Below are 17973 nucleotides of genomic sequence, written 5' to 3'. Positions count from 1 at the left end.
CATACTGTTTGATCTTTAAAATTAGTATACATGCTTTTAACAAAACATCAAACAAGAAAACTCACAATTTGAAATGAAAGAGAAAGGAATAAGAAAAAGAGAGAAACTAGACAAAAAGTTACTTGGATTACTCTGAGATATCAAAATTATAGCAGGTCTTGAAAATGAGTTTGTGAAAGGCTTGAGATAAAACTGATTCCGATTTCCTAAATGTGTTTGTAACAAGCTATACAATTTCCTTGTCAACAATAATACTGATAAAACCTTGTGAGAGTACTGGAACTCTTAAAGGAAATGTATACTAAGACATCTACAGTTTTTTAGTTGCATTATTTACAGTGGGAGATTCATAAGTGATGGATTAGTTTACACAGTCTAGTCCTCCAAATAAAAAGCAATTAAAATATATTTTTTGTTTAAGGATGTGAGAATTTACTACACTTGGAAAAAGACCTAGACAATTCTTCTATGACATTCTCTCATTCATATAAGTATTTATTCAGTATCAGCTAACTAACAATCTAGAAGTAAATTATATGTTTCTATCATTCCCCCATTCTATCCTGCAGATGGAAAGACTCAACTTTGCATTTTTCTTCTGAAGCTATATAACATGTGGTTCTTTAACCAAATTACCTCTAAATCACATTTTAATATTTATAAAGCTCTACACCAGATACAAAAGGGATGCAAAGGCGTGATGCGCAAGTCTCTAGTAGCTTGGAATGCACTATAGAAAAGACAAAACGCACACAAAGTCTAACGTGAAGATATAACTTTATACATGGAACTCACAAGCAGGGCTTTCTGGCTCTGGTGATCAGGATTCTTGGAAGAGATCTGAACTAGATCTTGAAGATCCTGCCAATTTCAATAGTCAGAGATTGCACAGGGGAGGAAAAACATTCTAGTAGCAGAGCCATGAAAAGTAACTTGGGTTCTGATGAATAGATTAGTTGGACTGCTGTGAAGAATTCATGAAAGTAAAGTTGGAAAACTTCAAAGAAAATAGCCAGTGGGGAGACATGGTTACCCAATCAAGGAATTTGAATTTTATTCATTGAAATGTGAGGAAATTTGTTTGAACAGGTTGGGATAGGGAGGCTCTAATGACCTGGCTATTCTGTATCTTTGCTGACTTTATCTCCTACCAATTGTCACAGATTTGTTCTGTTTCAGCCATATTGACCTTCTTGCTCTTTGTCAAATACAGCAAGATTTTCCTGCCTCAGGGCCTTTGCACTTGCTGCTTAGTGCATTATTACTGATGGGCTTTTCCCTCAGATCGTTGCTTAGCTGGGTCCCTCACTTCACTGTTGTACCTGCTCAACATGGTCTTCAAATAGGAATAGATCAAAAATAGCACTTCCTACACCATCATCCTATACTTTGCTTTGGTTTTCTTCATTTATTACCTAACATATTTCCTTCTCACACAGAGACACATACATTTTGTTGTTGTTGTTTATTTATCATCCATCTCCTCTACAAGAAGCTGAAAAATAAACTTTATGCAGCCTGGGTAGCACAGTTCTACCTGTCATGTTTACTGCAGAGCCTGGAACATGGGTGAAACAAATGTTCAACAAGTATTTATTAAAGAGTAACATCTTATCTAGTTAAGTAACAAATAATCAAAGAAGAATTTTAAGAAAATTGGCATATAATATAGGAATCTGTGACAACAATCTAGATAAGCATTAATGGATTGACCTAGAATGATCACCATGGAGAGAAAAAGAAGAAAAGAAATGGATGTAAAAGCTTGGTTTTACTCACTGAGCTCAGGATCCTTATCTGTTATACAAAGATTTTGAACTCTCATTATGCTCTCTCATATATTTCCAAAATGTGACTACAAAATATGTGGGTCCCAGTATTATCAGGAAATGTTGATTTCAGAACTGAAGGATAAGGAAAAGTTAAAAATGCCTCAGAAGTTTACCATGGCAGCTTGGAAAATGTTGATGCTGTCCGCAGCTAATAGGGCAGAAAGAGGAAGGGGAGCCAGAAAAAAGCCAGAGAAATAATGGAAAAGGTATATAGACAAGGACGCAGAGAAACCATACCAATCATTTATAAGAAAAAGAAGCCATTTCAAGAAGAGAGAAATGGTTAAAAGAATCTCAGTGGGGAAGATGAGGCCTGAGATGGCGCCAGAGAAGATTCCTTTTATGAGGTTCCAGGTGCCTTCGGAAAGAGACATTTCATTCGAGTCAGTAGAGACAGCAAAAACCAGACTGCAAAAGAAGTGAAGGCAGAGCTGCCCAGTCCTAACCTGGAAAGTCAATGAGCCAAACATGCAAGGAGAGAAATCTGGGGAAGAGAATTCCCTGTTGTGTGTTACTCTTTCTCTTTCTTTTTCTTACTATTTTTAGTTTCCTTAAATGAAAGACTTTGCATGCCTCAGGTCAGGAGAAAGAATCCAGTTGAGAGATGTAGCCCCCAAATTCTTATACTAGAGATTCTAGGCTTGCAATTAGAAAAGAAAAATAAGTGAAAGATAAATATTGAAAAATAAGAAGGAAAATCATCATTATTTACAGGCAACATGGTTGTATACAGTGATAATTCAAAGTCTCCCAACCCAAGCTACTCGGGCTAATAAATGAATTTAATGAGGTCACAAGATGCTGTCAGGAGATGATTTCTTCCTGGGTTTCTCATGTTTCTACCTGTCTTGCAAACAGGGACACTGACTTTGTTCTAGGCTATCTTTTTCAGGGATACATGTGTATATGTGTACAGTGAACAGCCATGGATGACGGTGATAATGTCTCCCTCCAGAGCAAAGCATAGATTTGTTAACTACTCAGTATAGTAAAAAATTATGCCTCCCTTAGGGCCAGAGTTCAGGCAGGCTTACCACTCATTATAAAAGAATCAGTTTCCTTAAGTGTGGGTTTCCTCTCCTACAGCACATCCTACCGCATGTGCAGGCATCTCTTGGTCCTCATCACTTTACCCTACAGGAAGCAGAACTTGGGAAACCAAAGCAAAAGTAAGACTCTGAATACTGCTATTACTGTGAATAATGAGCTGTCATTTGTCTCTGACCCTGGTTTCCCATGCCTTCTGTCAACATCCATGAAACCTGTTCGGTTGCAAGTAGGGTAAAATCTCAGAGCTTTCAATGTTTTTGATAGATAGGAGATACAATACACAAATATCAGCTATTTCAATATACTAGCAACAAACAATTAGGAAATAAATTAATAAATAATACATTTTAAATAACATGAAAAGCGTAGTATAGTGATAAAGGTAACAAAATGTGTATGAGATTTTTATACTGAAAACTGAAAGAATATTGCTGATAGAAATTAAAGGCCTAAATAAATGGAGATTCCATGCTTCTAGATACAAAAATGTTATTTTTCCCCACTCTATTATTTGAATCTTGGTAGAAGAGAAGACAGAAACAGCCTATCCCTTCCACAGAAGGCACCACCCCTTCCATCCCAGGAACACTGCCCTGATGAGGCTGTTAGCTGCTGCTTCAGAGATCCCAAGAGCATCTCAGGTCACAATAGTTCCCTCATCTTTCCAGTGAATTCCCTTTCTGTTTTTAACAGCTGTAGTCAATTTCTAAAGAACTCTGCAGTATTTTAAAAAAGCAAAAAAAACCTCAAAGAATCAAGATTTGTTGGTATGCTGCTTTTGGTCGATTTTTTTTAAGGAAATTTGTCACTGAAGAACAAGAACCACCAAACCTAGACCCAAGAGATGAAGAATGGCCACAAACCCAAGTGACTGGCCAAAGCGACCAGTTGGTGCTCAAATCTCTTTCATCGTCTGTAAAATGGTGTTAGTCCTGTCTGCTCACCTCATGGCATCAGTGCTCAGACTAAAGCTCAGGTACACAAGGGGTTTGCAGAGAAACTCACAGGCGCTGTGACTAGAGCAGCTGAATACACCAGAGATGGAAATGGAATACCCCAGGCTTGTCACAAGATACATTTTTTAAAACCTTTGAAAAAGCAAGAATGGAAAGAACTGATAATTGGAAGCAGAAACTTCTGGAATTATACCCCCATCCTTCCATTCAGTCGCTCATGAGTGAGGAGGGTATGATTTTGTCAGGATTCTGTAGGACAGTGCCTCCAACGCCTGCAATGTTGCTCCATCAGTTAGAGATCATCTTTTTTCCTTCCTTTCTGGCCTGTCCCTTCAGGACTAGAAGACATTATTCTTCACATGCAATCCACTTTAAAAGTTTTAAAAGGACAAAAAAATCATCTAGCTCCCAAAGGTGATTATAAGAGTAAGACCAAGAAACAGAACGGGCCTGCAATTTAAGAGAATGTGGAATTTATAAGACATCAAACACAAAAATAAACCCATCTAAATAGGGCCCCAGGGAGCTCCTTTTGTTCCTGTAGACTTTTCCACCCCAAACTCATAAAAATGTTTTGCACACACAACAGTTTGCAAAAACTTTAAAAAGATGCAAAGCTTCCAAACATGACAGATCCTCAGCTTAAGGAGGCTAATGACTGATTCACGTGAGCCTATTCCTGGAGGAGCCTACTGTTGGCTCAGTGATAGCACCAGTTCAGTGCCCCAGCCTTCTGGACCAGAGGCTGACAGCAGGGCCTCCCTGAGCGCGTGACTGGCTGGAGTAACTGATTGGGGGGCAGAGAGCTTACTCCCTCTGCACATCCTCCAGTTGCTTCACTATCAAATCCTACTTATGCTCCCCTAGCTTCTGATAGAACTGATGCATGGTGAGTTTTAACTGGATGAACTTACCCACCAAGATCAGATGGAAAATTCGAGGCTCCTTACACTTTTAGGTCTCCCCACAGGACAACATCAGCTCGTCGTCCAGGAAGCGGCAATAGAGGAGCCACTCTTCCTCAAATGTACACAGGTCCAGGAAGTTTTCCAAGTTGATCTAGACATAGAGGCCAGAGCCACAGTAGAGAAAGGGGATCTTCAATGCCTTCAACTCATTAATAATGTACCTGTGAGCTGCCTGCAGCTGGGAGGGGTTAGTGGGCAGATAGACTTTGTCGGTTTGTTCTCTGTTCTGGAGCAGCCAACACAGCTTGTCCTGGGCGATGCGAGAGATGCTGCAGAGGTAGCTGAAGGAGCTCACAGCAGAGCCCATCTCCTCATTGTTGGTACACAGAGCTCCAAAGAAGAAGCCAGAGATGCCAACATCCTTACTGGTGCTTCAGATGACAGTGTTGAGGCCAGGCAAACTTTCTGTGCCCGTGTTGATGGAAAATAAACACACCACCAAAAATTTGAGAATTATATTTTATTTGGTGGATTTTCTGAGGACGTAAGCCTGGAAGACAGCTGTTCAGATGGCTCTGAGGGACTGCTCAGAAGAGGTTAGGGAGGAACCAAGATATATAGGAGTTTGCAACAAAAACCAGGCAGTCAGAACATCACGAGATTACTGTTAATTAAAGAAAACCAGACATCTCAAGTTGATGAATTTAGCGCTTTCCTATGTATGGGAAGTGGCAAGAGTCTGGGCTCATTGAAGTCATTTCTTTGATAAGCACCTTAACTATCCAGGGCCAGTCTCCTACTTTTCTCCATCTTGAATCCCCTCACAGCTGAGGGCAGCTACAGTGGCTGCAGTGGCTGGATGGCTACAACATCCTTAGTTAGTGACATGCCAGGTGACATTTTTCATCCACACCCAGAACACTGTGGAATATAATGTATTTTTCAAACACAGATAGCTTGTAAATCTCATCTATAATCACATGGAGGTTATACTTCTTGGCAAATTCCAGGTATTCTTTCTATGATCTATTGAAAATGCTCCATCAGCTGGGTATGAATACTCTGCTTTCCAAGACCCTGGCCCCTCCCCTCATCAGGCCACAGGGCATACGGAGAATGTCTGATCGGTGATTCATACTCTGGGTATTTGTATTGGCCGTTATAGGCTGGCTGGAACTTTTACCTCTGTTTCAAATCATCTTTCCCTGGTCTAAAATCCTTATATGCCCGATGAAATCATCTTGGACGGTTAGGGCTCAGAGAAGTCTCCAACTCTTTCCTCCTGTCGCTATACTTGCTTACCATCTCTTGTTATAGTCATCTTAGTAAGTATGAAGTTGTAGGGATCTCATGTAGCTTTTATTGACATTTCCCTGCTGACTAGCAATGTTGAGCCTCTTTTCCACGTGCACATTGGCCATCTGTGTATCTTCTAAGGATAAAAGTCTATTCAAATATTCTTTGCTTAATTGAGCTATGTGTCCTTATAGCATTGAGTTGTCAGAGTTATTTATGTATTCTGGATCCAAGCCTCTTATTAGACATATGATTTGCAAATACCTCCTCCTATTCTATGGGTTCTCTTTTAATTTTCTTTATTGTGTCATTTACAGCACAAAATTTTCAATTTTGATGAAGTCCAATCTACTTTTTTCTTTTATTTATTTGCTTTTTAATTGCCTAAGGTTTATGCCTATGTTTTCTTCTAAAAGTTTACTAGGTGTGGTTCTTACATTTAGGTCTATGATCCATTTTGAGTTCATTTTTGGGTATGGTGGGAGGCAGATATCCAGTTTCACTCTTTTGTATGCCATTGTCCCAGTACACTTTGTTGAAAAGACTATTCTTTCTTCCATTGAATTGTCTTAGCACCTTTGTTGAAAGTAAATTTGCCATCAATGTAAGAGTTTACTTCTGGACTTTCAGTTCTATTCCATTGATCTATATGTCTATCCTTATGCCAGTACCACACTGTCTTGATTACTGTAGCTTTGTAATAAGTTTTCAAAGAAGCATGACTCCTTTAACTTTGTTCTTCTTTTTCAAGATTGTTTTTTACCATTCTCAGTCCGTACCCATTACTTTAAGCTGGGGAGAACGCATTCTTCCAGCTCACATGGTTCCAGACTGAAATGTCTTTTTTTAGTCCTCCCTCAAATGCCAGACCATTCATCCCCTTTGTTTGCAAACATGTTGCATGCCTCCCCAAATTATCACTGATGGTGATCAACAGTGAGCACAAAGAGCAACTGGAAATAAATGACAGGATGGAAAACAAGGGCTTTTAAAAGAAAATGACTGATTTAGGTCACCAGAAAGTCTTTGAATAGGATGTCGTGGGAACAAAGTGTCACAATGAAAAATTAGATCGTAAATCTTGGAATAAATTCCTAAAACAGGTCTCTTGTGTTTTCCTTTTCTTCATGTGGACTGGGTAAATTGTGTTGAATCAAGTTAGTTGATTTTCTCAGACTCCTGCAAAATGAAAGAAAGCTGTGCTGTTTCTCATGCTTTTATTGCAGATCCTGATTTTTTGGTCTTTTGCGGTTAGTGCCCATGAGATTTTTTTTATACGTCTTAAAGATTAAGCACTTCATGCTTTCATTGTGCTCAAAGGGAAAAAAGTTATCATTTGGAAATGTACCTATATTGAGTTACGATAAACATATCTCTATAGGAGAGGTTTTGAGATTACATAACCATGTGTTAACTCTTTACGTAGTCACATCAGACCTTGTCAACTGGCCAGAGAAAGTTACTGCTCTCACTTTACAGAAGCATAACTGAAGTTCTGAGAAGTAAATTAATTTGCCTAGATAACTGAACATGGCTGGAACAGGCCCAGCATGAAAGCACAGTATGTCAGCCTCCTGCAGACACTGTTACAAGTTGAATTGTGTCCTCCAAAAAGATATGTTGGAATCCCAACCCCTGAATGTGACCTTGTTTAGAAATAGGGTCTTAGTAGATGTTGTTAAGTTGAAATCATTAGAGTGAGCCCTAATCAAACATGACTGATATCATGAAAAGAGGAACACCATCTGACAACAGAGGCAAAGATGGGTATGAAAAAGCTGCAAGCCAAAGAATGTCACGGTTGATGGCAATCATCAGAATCCAGGAAGAGTCAAGAAAAGATTCTCCCCTGTAGGTTTCAGAGGGAGCATGGCTCTGCCAACACCTTGATTTTGAACGTCTAGCCTCTAGAACGTTGAGACGGTAAATTTCTGTTGTTCGATACCGCCTAGTTTTTGGTACTTTGTTACGGTATACCTAGGAAATTAATACAGACATGATACATGCTTAGCACAGCACTTTATAACCAGAGATCAGCCTTCTCAGGGCACCAAATAGTGCTTCACAATTTAAGAACCATTCCTTGCTATTTACACTCAGTTCCACTGCCTGAGGACACATTCAATCTTGGGCAGTGACCTTGGTATGAAGTATTTATTCTTCCCCTGCTTGAAGGCTGTCAACGAGGAAAAGCTTTCTATGTCATGACTCAAAGAACTCCTCCTTTAGCACAGATCTATCTGTTCAAAGTTTCTTCCTCATAAACTAATTTGCCTTCCTCTCACATCTATGATTAATACTTGCTCTCTTTTTTGAGGGCACTCAGGATGACCCTACTTCCTCTCTCATATGATGGGCCTTTAAACATTTAAAATCAGATACATTTCCCCTACATCTTCTTCTAAGAATATCAACTGTTCCTCGTAGATCATGCTCCGGAAACCATTCACCATCCCTATAGGACAAATGTCAGTGAATCAGAGTCCCTCTAAGTCTAGCATCCAGAACTAAACACCAAATTCCCAGTGTCAACTGCTTAAAACAAACAAGGAGAGCCAGCTCTTCTGCTGTATGGACACGTTTTCTGATACAAGAAAATATTACTATTATAACCCAAACTGCCTTTCAATGAGGTAAATCTTGACAAATAGAAGAACTCTTTGTTCTTATTAACATCTTAATAGATTTGGGGTGGGAAAAATTTTGGAGTCCATCCATTTTTCCATGTAAAGATAGAGTTCCCAAAAAGTGTAGGGGCAAGAGATGACAATACAGTTATATAGGTGTCTACTCCACCAAATAAAAGCCCAAAGGGCAACAGCAAGTTAGAAAGAGGGGCCAAATAAAACAACATCAAGTTGAATGTGAATAAATAAGAAATCTATCACTTGGGATTTTAAATAATTTGCATCCCCCACCAACAAAAAAAAAATTTATGTTGAATTCCTACCTCCCCCCTAGTATGACTATATTTGGAGACAGAGTTTTTAGGAGTAGTTAAGGTTAAATAAGATCATAAGGATAGGATCCTAATAGCATAGGATTGGTGGCCTTATAAAAAGAGGAAAAGATGGTCCTTGTCTCTGTCTCTGTCTTTCTATCTGTTTCTCTTCCCATTTGTCTGCACAAAGGAAAGGCCATGTAATGATATAGCAAGAAGGTGGCGATCTGTAAAGCAGGAAGGAAGTTCTCACAGGAACCACATCAGCCAGCACCTGATCTTAGGCTTGTAGACCTCCAGAACTGTGAGAACGAAATTTCTGTTATTTAAGCCACCTGAACTATGGTACTTTGTTGTGGCAGCCTGATCTGACTAAGACAACACTAACACAAGATGAAGAGAGAAGATAAACAGCAAGTGTGGCAAAGATTTAAGAGTTTCTCATCAAAAACTACATGAATTACAAATGGGTTAAAGCTGTTGCGAAAGGTAATGCAGACAAAGGCGCTCCTAATACAGATGTAACCCGATGTCAGCTAGGACATCTGTCTCCACCAGATTCAGACACATTTGTATGAACTGCCCATTTCTCAGCTGCTTACATCTAAATGCTTCCCGGACTTTTGTGCATTCCTAAAGTTTATGAGCTTCTGTTCTCAGGCCCCCGTGGCCTCCTGCATTCACACTTCAGTCTCTGCTTTGCCTTGAGACAACCATCTCCAGCCTCTTAGTGCCACATCTCAAGGATCATAAGCAGGGCCAGCTTCATGCATCTGAAATCAGTGCAGTCCTGCATGGTCCTGCATTCAGAAAGGCCTAAGTGTGGTCCCCTGTTGCAACTGTCTAGAAATTCTTAACCATTCTGTCTTTGAATTTGTGTTTCTTAAGTGAAGTCTGATAGGACAATGGAACATGTACCTTTGAAACTGCTCATCAGAAACTGAAATTGAGCTCCTGTAGCTATAGTGATGATCAATTTGAAAAGTTACTCGTATCATTCCCTTCTCCTCTTCCAAGTTGCACTCCCTCAGTTCCCATTCCTGATACTTAGGGTCACTTCCTAAATGAATTACCTACAGACAAGTCCATGTTTCAAGCTTTGTTTTCCAGGGAAGGGAAACCAAGACTAAGGCAGTTGTGAGACTAGACACTAGGGCGTGGTGTCCTTAGAAAACAAACCCTCAGAAATAACTGAGGCCACCTGTGTGACTTCCTTGAGTTCCTGTCCATCTACCCTTTCAAATAGTTAATATGAATCATATATTTATTGACATATTAAAAAACATTGCAGAATATGGTCTTTTTTGCCATGATAAAATATGCAAATAAACAATGTAACTGTTGATCTTACAAGCTGGTCAAATGGATGTCTAAGTCTGAATGACTGAAAATCATGGCCTTGTTGTTTATGACCAATTATGGTAAGACTAAGAAAACGAGAAAGAAAAATTACATTTTTAAGAAAAATCACATTTTAAAAAAATCTATGAATAAGATATGAAAAATGGGCTGAAGGAAGATAAATTCTAAATGAAAGAAGCAGGTTTAGAAGTAAAAATTAGAAGTATATTAGAAGTAAAAAAATTAGAAGTAAAAAAATTAGAAGTAAAAAAATTTGTAACTTAAATAAAATATCTGTTCAGTTATAGAATTAATAGAAGTCAGATGACTTGTAAAAATAGAACAGGCTGAAGTTCAAATAGATTTCTTTCAAAATGTTAATTAGTACCAAGTCAGAACACTGCAGCAACTCCAGGGCAAATATACTAATTTCCTTTTTCCTGGATCTTTCTGACCAAAACAGACAAACAGGGCTTTATAAAAGAGCAGAATAAGTATAAAACTACAAAACAGAAATGATTTCAGACTTGTACTGCCTTCATGGAGCTGAGCAACTTTGCTTCGGTCATTTTTATCAGATGAAGTCTGAGTTCACTTAATGGATAGGAAACTTTCAGAAATATATCACAAACTAACAGCAATACTTTATTTAGCTTTCATATCTTCAGTTTTATATGTGTGGGAAACTCACTGCTGCTCCACGTGGCATCAACTCAGCTGGGGGCTACAAGCTCACTTCTGAGATGATCCACTCACATGGCTGTCAAGTTGGTGCTGGCTGTTGGCTGGGAGTTCAGTCATATGTGGCTGATGACTGGAGCCTTGGATGTTCTCCATATGGACCTCTCTATATGCTTCTTGGGCTTCCATACAGCTTGGTGACTGAACTGAGTAAGAATTCCAAGTGAATAAGGCAAAAAAAAAAAAATCACCTTTTATGATTTAGTATTGGAAGTCACAAAGCATCGCTACCACTGACAACCAGATTCAAGTGGAAAGAACAAATATCCCATTCCTTGGGTGGGAGCAGTGGCAAAATTAAGTTGTAAGAAGAGCATGGGGAATAGAACATGTTGTTGCCCTCATCACTATTACAAGAGTGAGTAAGGGAAACAGAAGACTTTCTGTAGAACTGATTTCATGTGAAAATCCTTTTGACACAGTTTTTGGCACATCATTCTTCTGAAAAATGTAGGCCTACATATACCAATAAAATAAAACAAATTACAGTCTTTAAATTAATTAGCTCTGCAAAAATCAGACAAAATCAACTTGAACAGTAGGTGAAAAAAGCATTGCAACTACTAAGATGAACTTGGCCAAGCTTTTGAACATCTATAAACCGTAACTTCCTCATCTCTAAATTTTGGAATAAATTATATTATGAATATAAAAGTTAAAGAATAGAATAAAACATTTTATGTAAACCATAAAACTAGCAAATACATTCAGATAACATTATTTACCTTCTTTCTTAAGCATAGTATTTCATTGGCTACTACCACCAACTCTTAAGATCCATAATGTGATAAATTAAATAACAAATATGAAAGGAGGTCAATCTTAGAATCATATTTCAGTAGAAAAATTCTAGATACTGGGCTGTAGAGTGATGTATTAGAAATTTTCTTTGTTACTTATGAACCAAAAACTACATTAAAAAAATAAAACTCATTTAACAAGTGACATGTGGGCATACTTTAGTCATGGCTCAAACATTCCAAGACAAGATGTTGCCTACCCATGAAAAACACAATTAAGAAAGCCTTGGGGAACAGTAAAATTAAAAACAAAAATAGAAAAACTCTGCTTAGCTTCCAGTAAAAGCAGGAAGCAGGTTGTGTAAAGGAAGTAATCAAAATGTGAGCATGGAAGACACTTAAAGTACTTACATCACATTAGAATCCACAAAATTCATGTAATTAGAGTCAAAACATATTTCGTAAGCATTACAAGCAGTAAAAACATTCAAAATATTTGTGCATATTTTATGATTTAATCACAGTTAAGTATAAATAATGTTAAATACAGAAAGGTTAGGAAAAGAGCAAGAAGTATGGTTAAAGTTTTAGAAAATGGTAAACAGAAGGGAAAATTTCACTTGAAATTTTTCTACTGTGTAACACAGAGAACTATATCTTGTAGTAACCTATAATGAAAAAGAATGTGAAAAGGAATATATGTATGTACACGTCTGACTGAAACATTATGCTGTGCACCAGAAACTGACACAATATTGTAAACTGACTATAATTCAATTAAAAAAAGAAAAAAACTTAAGTAATCTGGTTAAAAGGAAAACACAGCCAAGCATTTACTAATAATTGCTTACAAATATGCAAAGAATATGTAAAAGAATTCCTGTCTTACCTTCACTTTCCCCAAAATGTTAATAAAGGGGATTAATCAATGACAAAGCTTTAAATGCAATGGTTTTTAAGCACCTGAGATGAGCCATAGAACTAGGTTTGCAATCAGTCTTTCTAGGAAAAAGAAACAATTTGCTTCTTAATTTTGATGTTTTTCTAACTACAAAATCATGAACTTGACTAACGGTGACTACCAATACATTATATTCTAGAAACTAAAATCCTTAATGGAAAAATTAACTACTCATTGAAAAAAAAATTACATGTAACCTGATCATTTATGTAACAAAATAGATAAAATGCCATTATTGTGGCAGTGCCTATGAGAATTCTTTTATGGAAGGACACATATTTGTTGAAACAGTCACTGATAATCTTGACTGTGGAGGAGAGTTGGGTGGTAAGGGGCATTGCCATGCATACAGTGACAAAGAGAGATGGGCATTTGTTTGTTGTTGCTGAGAGGAAGGAGAAGGATGGGTGGGGGGGGAGTGTCAGCCTTGACACCAACAAGAGTTCAAACTGTGTGATCCTGCCCTTAACACACCACATCATCAGTGCATCTTCTAAAACTTGACAGTGGAATATTATGCAGCCTTTAAAAGAGGGAAATCCTGTAATTTGCAACTATGTGGATAAACCTGAAGGGCATAACAGTAAGTGAAATAAGCCAGACAGGAAAGGATAAATACCCCATAGTATCAATTATATGTGGAATCTTAAAAAAAAAAAAAAAAAGAATCTTAAAAAAAAGAAAGTTGAACTCAGAAATAGAGATTAGAAAAGTGGTTACCAGGAAGATGTGGGTAAAAGGGTACAAATTTCAGCTATAAGATGAAAAAGGTCTGAGGATCTAAGGTAAAACATGGTGACTGTAGTTGATAACTGTTATTGTATAATTGAAATTTGCTCAGAAAGTAGAATGCAGATGTTCTCACACACACACACACACAAGATAAATATGTGAGGTGATGGATGTATTAATTAACTCGATGGGATGAGTCATTTTACAGTGTATATGTATATCAAATCATTATGTTCTCCACTTTAAGTATATTACAATTTTATTTGTCAATTATACCAAAATAAAGGAGGGGGAAAAACTTTACAAAAGATAAAGAGTGGCAGAATGGCAAAATAAATATGCTGCCTACAAGGGACTTATTTTAGATCTAAAAACACACACAGTTGGGAAGTGAGTGGAAGGAAAAAGATATACCATGCAAATGAAGACAAAGAAAGCTGCGGTAACAATACCTACATCAGACAAAATAGACTTTAAAATGAAGACTGTAATAAGAGACAAAGAAGAGAATTACATAATGATAAAGGAATCAATCCAACACAAATTTATAACATTTACAAATACATGTGCACCCAACATAGTAGCACATAAATACACAGAGCAAATATTAACAGATAGAAAGGAAAAAATTGACAGTAATACAATAGTAGGAAACTTTAACACCCCACTTACATCAATAGATAGATCATCCAGACAGAAAAATCAATAAGGATACATTGGCCTTAAAGATACATTAGACCAAATGGACTTAATAGTTGGATGCACAGAACATTTCACCCAAAAATAGCAGAAAATATATTCTTTTCAAGTGTACATGGAACATCTTTCAGGATAGATCACCTGCTAGGTCACAAAACAAGTAAATTTAAGATTGGACATCCTAGCCATAGCAATCAGGCAAGTAAAAGAAATAAAAAGAATCCTAGCTCCCCAAAACGACTGCCACCAGTGTCTCAGTTCTGATGGAGTGTCCCAGCTGCCCCCTGCCTCTCTGAGAGGCTCTCTAAGATCAGCAAGTGGGTCTGACCACTTGCTTCTGTGGTGAGACTTGGAGCCTGTGAGACTGTGCAAGCTCCCTTTAAGAGCAGAATCTCTGTTTCCTGTAGCGCTCACGTAAGCCTTACTAGTTTTCATAGCCTGATTTTCTGGGAATTCATCTTCCAGATGCAGGACCCTTGGGCTGGGGAGTCTGATGTGGGGTTTAGATCCCTCTTTCCTCAGGGAGGACATTTGCAGTTGTGATATCCTTCCCATTTGTGGGTCACTGACCCAGGTGCTGAGTAGAGCGTGTCTCTACCCCTTCTACCTGTCTTATTTTGGCCCCTTCTTTTTATTATTAATTGTGGAAAATCTTTGCTGCTACTGTTCAGGTCATTCTCATAGACAGTTTTTCTGTAAGTAGTTGTAATTTTGGTATATTCATAGGAGAAGGTGAGCTCAGGGTCTTCCTAGCCTGCCATCTTGATCAACTCAAATTGACTGTTTAAATTCAGGAATATGTAATACTAAAAGTGACCTCAAACTTCTCCAAACCATATATAGAAATTATGACATTTTTTGGTGAATGTATCACTTGAAATCCACTAAAATTGACCTAATCAGACATGACATTTTGCAATTTCCTGAATGTATTATAAAATGAGGGTTTTCATGGATCTCTTTCTAACATTCTTATGTGTACAGTTTTTCCTAATCAACAAACAAAAGACAGTAGGTTAAAAAATTAAGAAAATCTGAAAAAATTATGTGCTTTAGTTAACAACAATACATAAATATCAATTTATTAACTGTAACAAACGTACCATTCTAATGCAGTTTGTTAATAGGGGAAAATGGGTGCTGGTTTATGGGAACTCTTTGAGCTATCTTCATAGTGATTTATGTAATTATTACTGCATGTGAAAGACTTTTTTGAAACTGTAATGAATAAAAAAAGTTCTTCAATCAGTTATGAACAAATTTGACTGCTTTCTGTTGATCATTAATACACAAAGAAAAATCATTTCTATGAAGTCATTTCAATTTTTCAGAAGTTAGGGATTGAAAACAGACACGGTAACGTTATTTATTATTGTGACAGACCAAAATGTGGTTATAAGTCTTTATGTCTTTGTTTCAAAAAATGCATCAATGTAATTTTAAAATACTAGCCCATAAGTTTTTCTTTTAGTACTGTTATATTTATTCTATTTTTTATGTTTTACAGTCATAATTATATATATGTTATATATATATACACATTCATATGTAAAGTATGATAATAGAGAATTTTCATGCTTTTCTGGCCACTAGTATGATTTGCTTTGTTTCATGTTAAAAATATTTTGTCATGTATAAAGAGAATTTTGCTAAAAAAAAAATTAGCCATTCCAAATTGTACCAGTGGACAGATCCACACAGCATGAGGATAGAATAAACTCTGAGATATGTAAAAGTCTTGTCAAAGTTCATATTATGCTCCCAGGGCCAGAGAATCCAACTAGTAACCTGAGTTATACACTCAAAAGAAAAAGGAAAGAAAAGAAAAGAAAAGAAAAGAAAAGAAAAGAAAAACAAAATAGAGGTGTGGCTATATGTACAGAAACTAGGTATGTTACAGAGATACTAGTGACCCAGCTTTAAATCTAGAAAAGGAAATCATTTTCCTCTGGTTTGCTTTCAGTAACTATTCTCACATAGATTCTTTCTTCATACAGAACACTAATTGACAAGGTTTATTTTTTATTTTTCCCACCCCAAACATTCAGGCTTATTACTGCTTTATTGTGGGTATAGGGGAGAAGGAGGATAGAAAATTTAAAGCACAACCCAAGGTACATGTTAGAATTTCTGACGCACAGAATGTAGTGTAAAAATGATCCCCAAATAATTCATGATTCTGATTAACTCTATCCCCAGGGGCTATGGCCCCACCCTCTTGCAATCCCAATTAATAATCCCTACTAATAAAGGATCTTTCATTCATTGGGTAAACATTTAATGAATACTGACCATATATTATATCCAAGCTGGGTTTCTCAGTTGTATTCTTACCATTAGTTCATCATGTTACTGCTATTATAGCCTGTCTCTGGGGTTGGGTCATCTTCTGGCAGTGCTGGGTGTTTTTAATCCATCCCAGAACAAAATCTTAATCATCGTGTGCATGGTTCCCAAGTTCCAGAACATCACTTTCTTATACCACACATTACTTGGCTTCACTTTTAGGATCCAGCCTCATCTCCTCACCCTTTGGTGATTTACATTTGAGACGGAGGAGAAGGATATTTATTCCCCAGAAGCTTAAGAGAAGAATCTACAGCTAATCATTTAAAGCTCCTGTTTTTCATAACCAGGATTTTGTCTCATTCTTCGTTCTTAGTCCACTATTTTCACATTCTCATTTTCCAAGCTTAAGAAATAAATACAAAGTTAGCCCATAAATTTGACACTCATGTCATTCTCAGATTTTTAAGGATAGTAAAAACTGTTTTCTGTTTTGCCCTTTAGGAATGTATGAGTATACTTAGCTGATGTTGTGTCCTCATTCTTTGTACAAAAGTTAGCATTGTTTTATCTATCCATGTACCTATACAACATCCTTTCAAATTCAATAAGAACATTTTGAAGTTCCTTCATAGCGTCATATACTGAACATTTGAGTTCTTCCTCATGAAGCCAGTTTTCCAAAGTTTTTATCCTTTTCATAACGCTCCTTGTGAGTGAATATACGTTGCAAAAATAAAACAACCAGCTAAGAAGATCAATTCAGAGGAAAAAAGTATCAGCAAATTCAGTCAAAACATTCAGGAGCATTGTTAGACCCAACAAATGGGCCCCTATTTACTTCAGCATTTAATCAGCAAAGTGACCCTGGTATCTGCCAAATATAGACACAATATGTTCTCTTCTAAAGCCTATATGTTTCACTCCCACCAGGTCTAGTCCCAGCTTTAATGAGTTGTGTTCCATAAATCCATTTATTGAGTCTGTTTGGATTTGGAATGTATTTTCCCAGAGAAATGTGATGGGTGTGTTCCCAGGCCTGCCCACAAACTCTATTTAGAGCTAGGAGGACTTAAAAAATCATCTAATCTAACCATCTTAAAACCATAATATTGCTGAAATTGTAGTAACAGTTGCCCCCAGAGAGCCTTTGGAGACCTTCTTGAGTTCATTAAGACTCTTCTGTGCCCTGACAGGGCCAGTTTGTTTGGGGTTGTAGAAGACAACGTCCAAGGAGCCATGCCAGGAATAGAGCTTGTCCTGGGACAATCTTAGAAGCACAAAGAGCATTGTCTAGGGTTGGAGATCCAGCAGGGAAGGGGCATGAGCAGTAAAGCAACGGTGAAATCACTGCCAGGGTAGAAGTGTCTCGCGGAAGCAGAAGTCTCAGTCTAGAATCTCTCTACATAAGCCAGATTTTATCCATTGTATCTATAGTTCTCCTTGACTGACGACTTTACACTGTGGTTCTCTTGAGCAAGTGATGAGGG

At 37.4% G+C, this 17973-nt stretch overlaps 1 pseudogene; it reads right to left on the bottom strand.

The window, feature by feature from the left end:
- Positions 1–4645: 4645 nt before the first annotated feature.
- Positions 4646–8495, bottom strand: LOC116659901 (annotated as a pseudogene).
- Positions 8496–17973: the final 9478 nt, after the last annotated feature.

The sequence above is a fragment of the Camelus ferus genome, chromosome 3 (assembly GCF_009834535.1).
Source record: "Camelus ferus isolate YT-003-E chromosome 3, BCGSAC_Cfer_1.0, whole genome shotgun sequence".
NCBI classification, from domain to species: domain Eukaryota; kingdom Metazoa; phylum Chordata; class Mammalia; order Artiodactyla; family Camelidae; genus Camelus; species Camelus ferus.
This window is presented reverse-complemented; position numbering and strand designations above follow the sequence as displayed.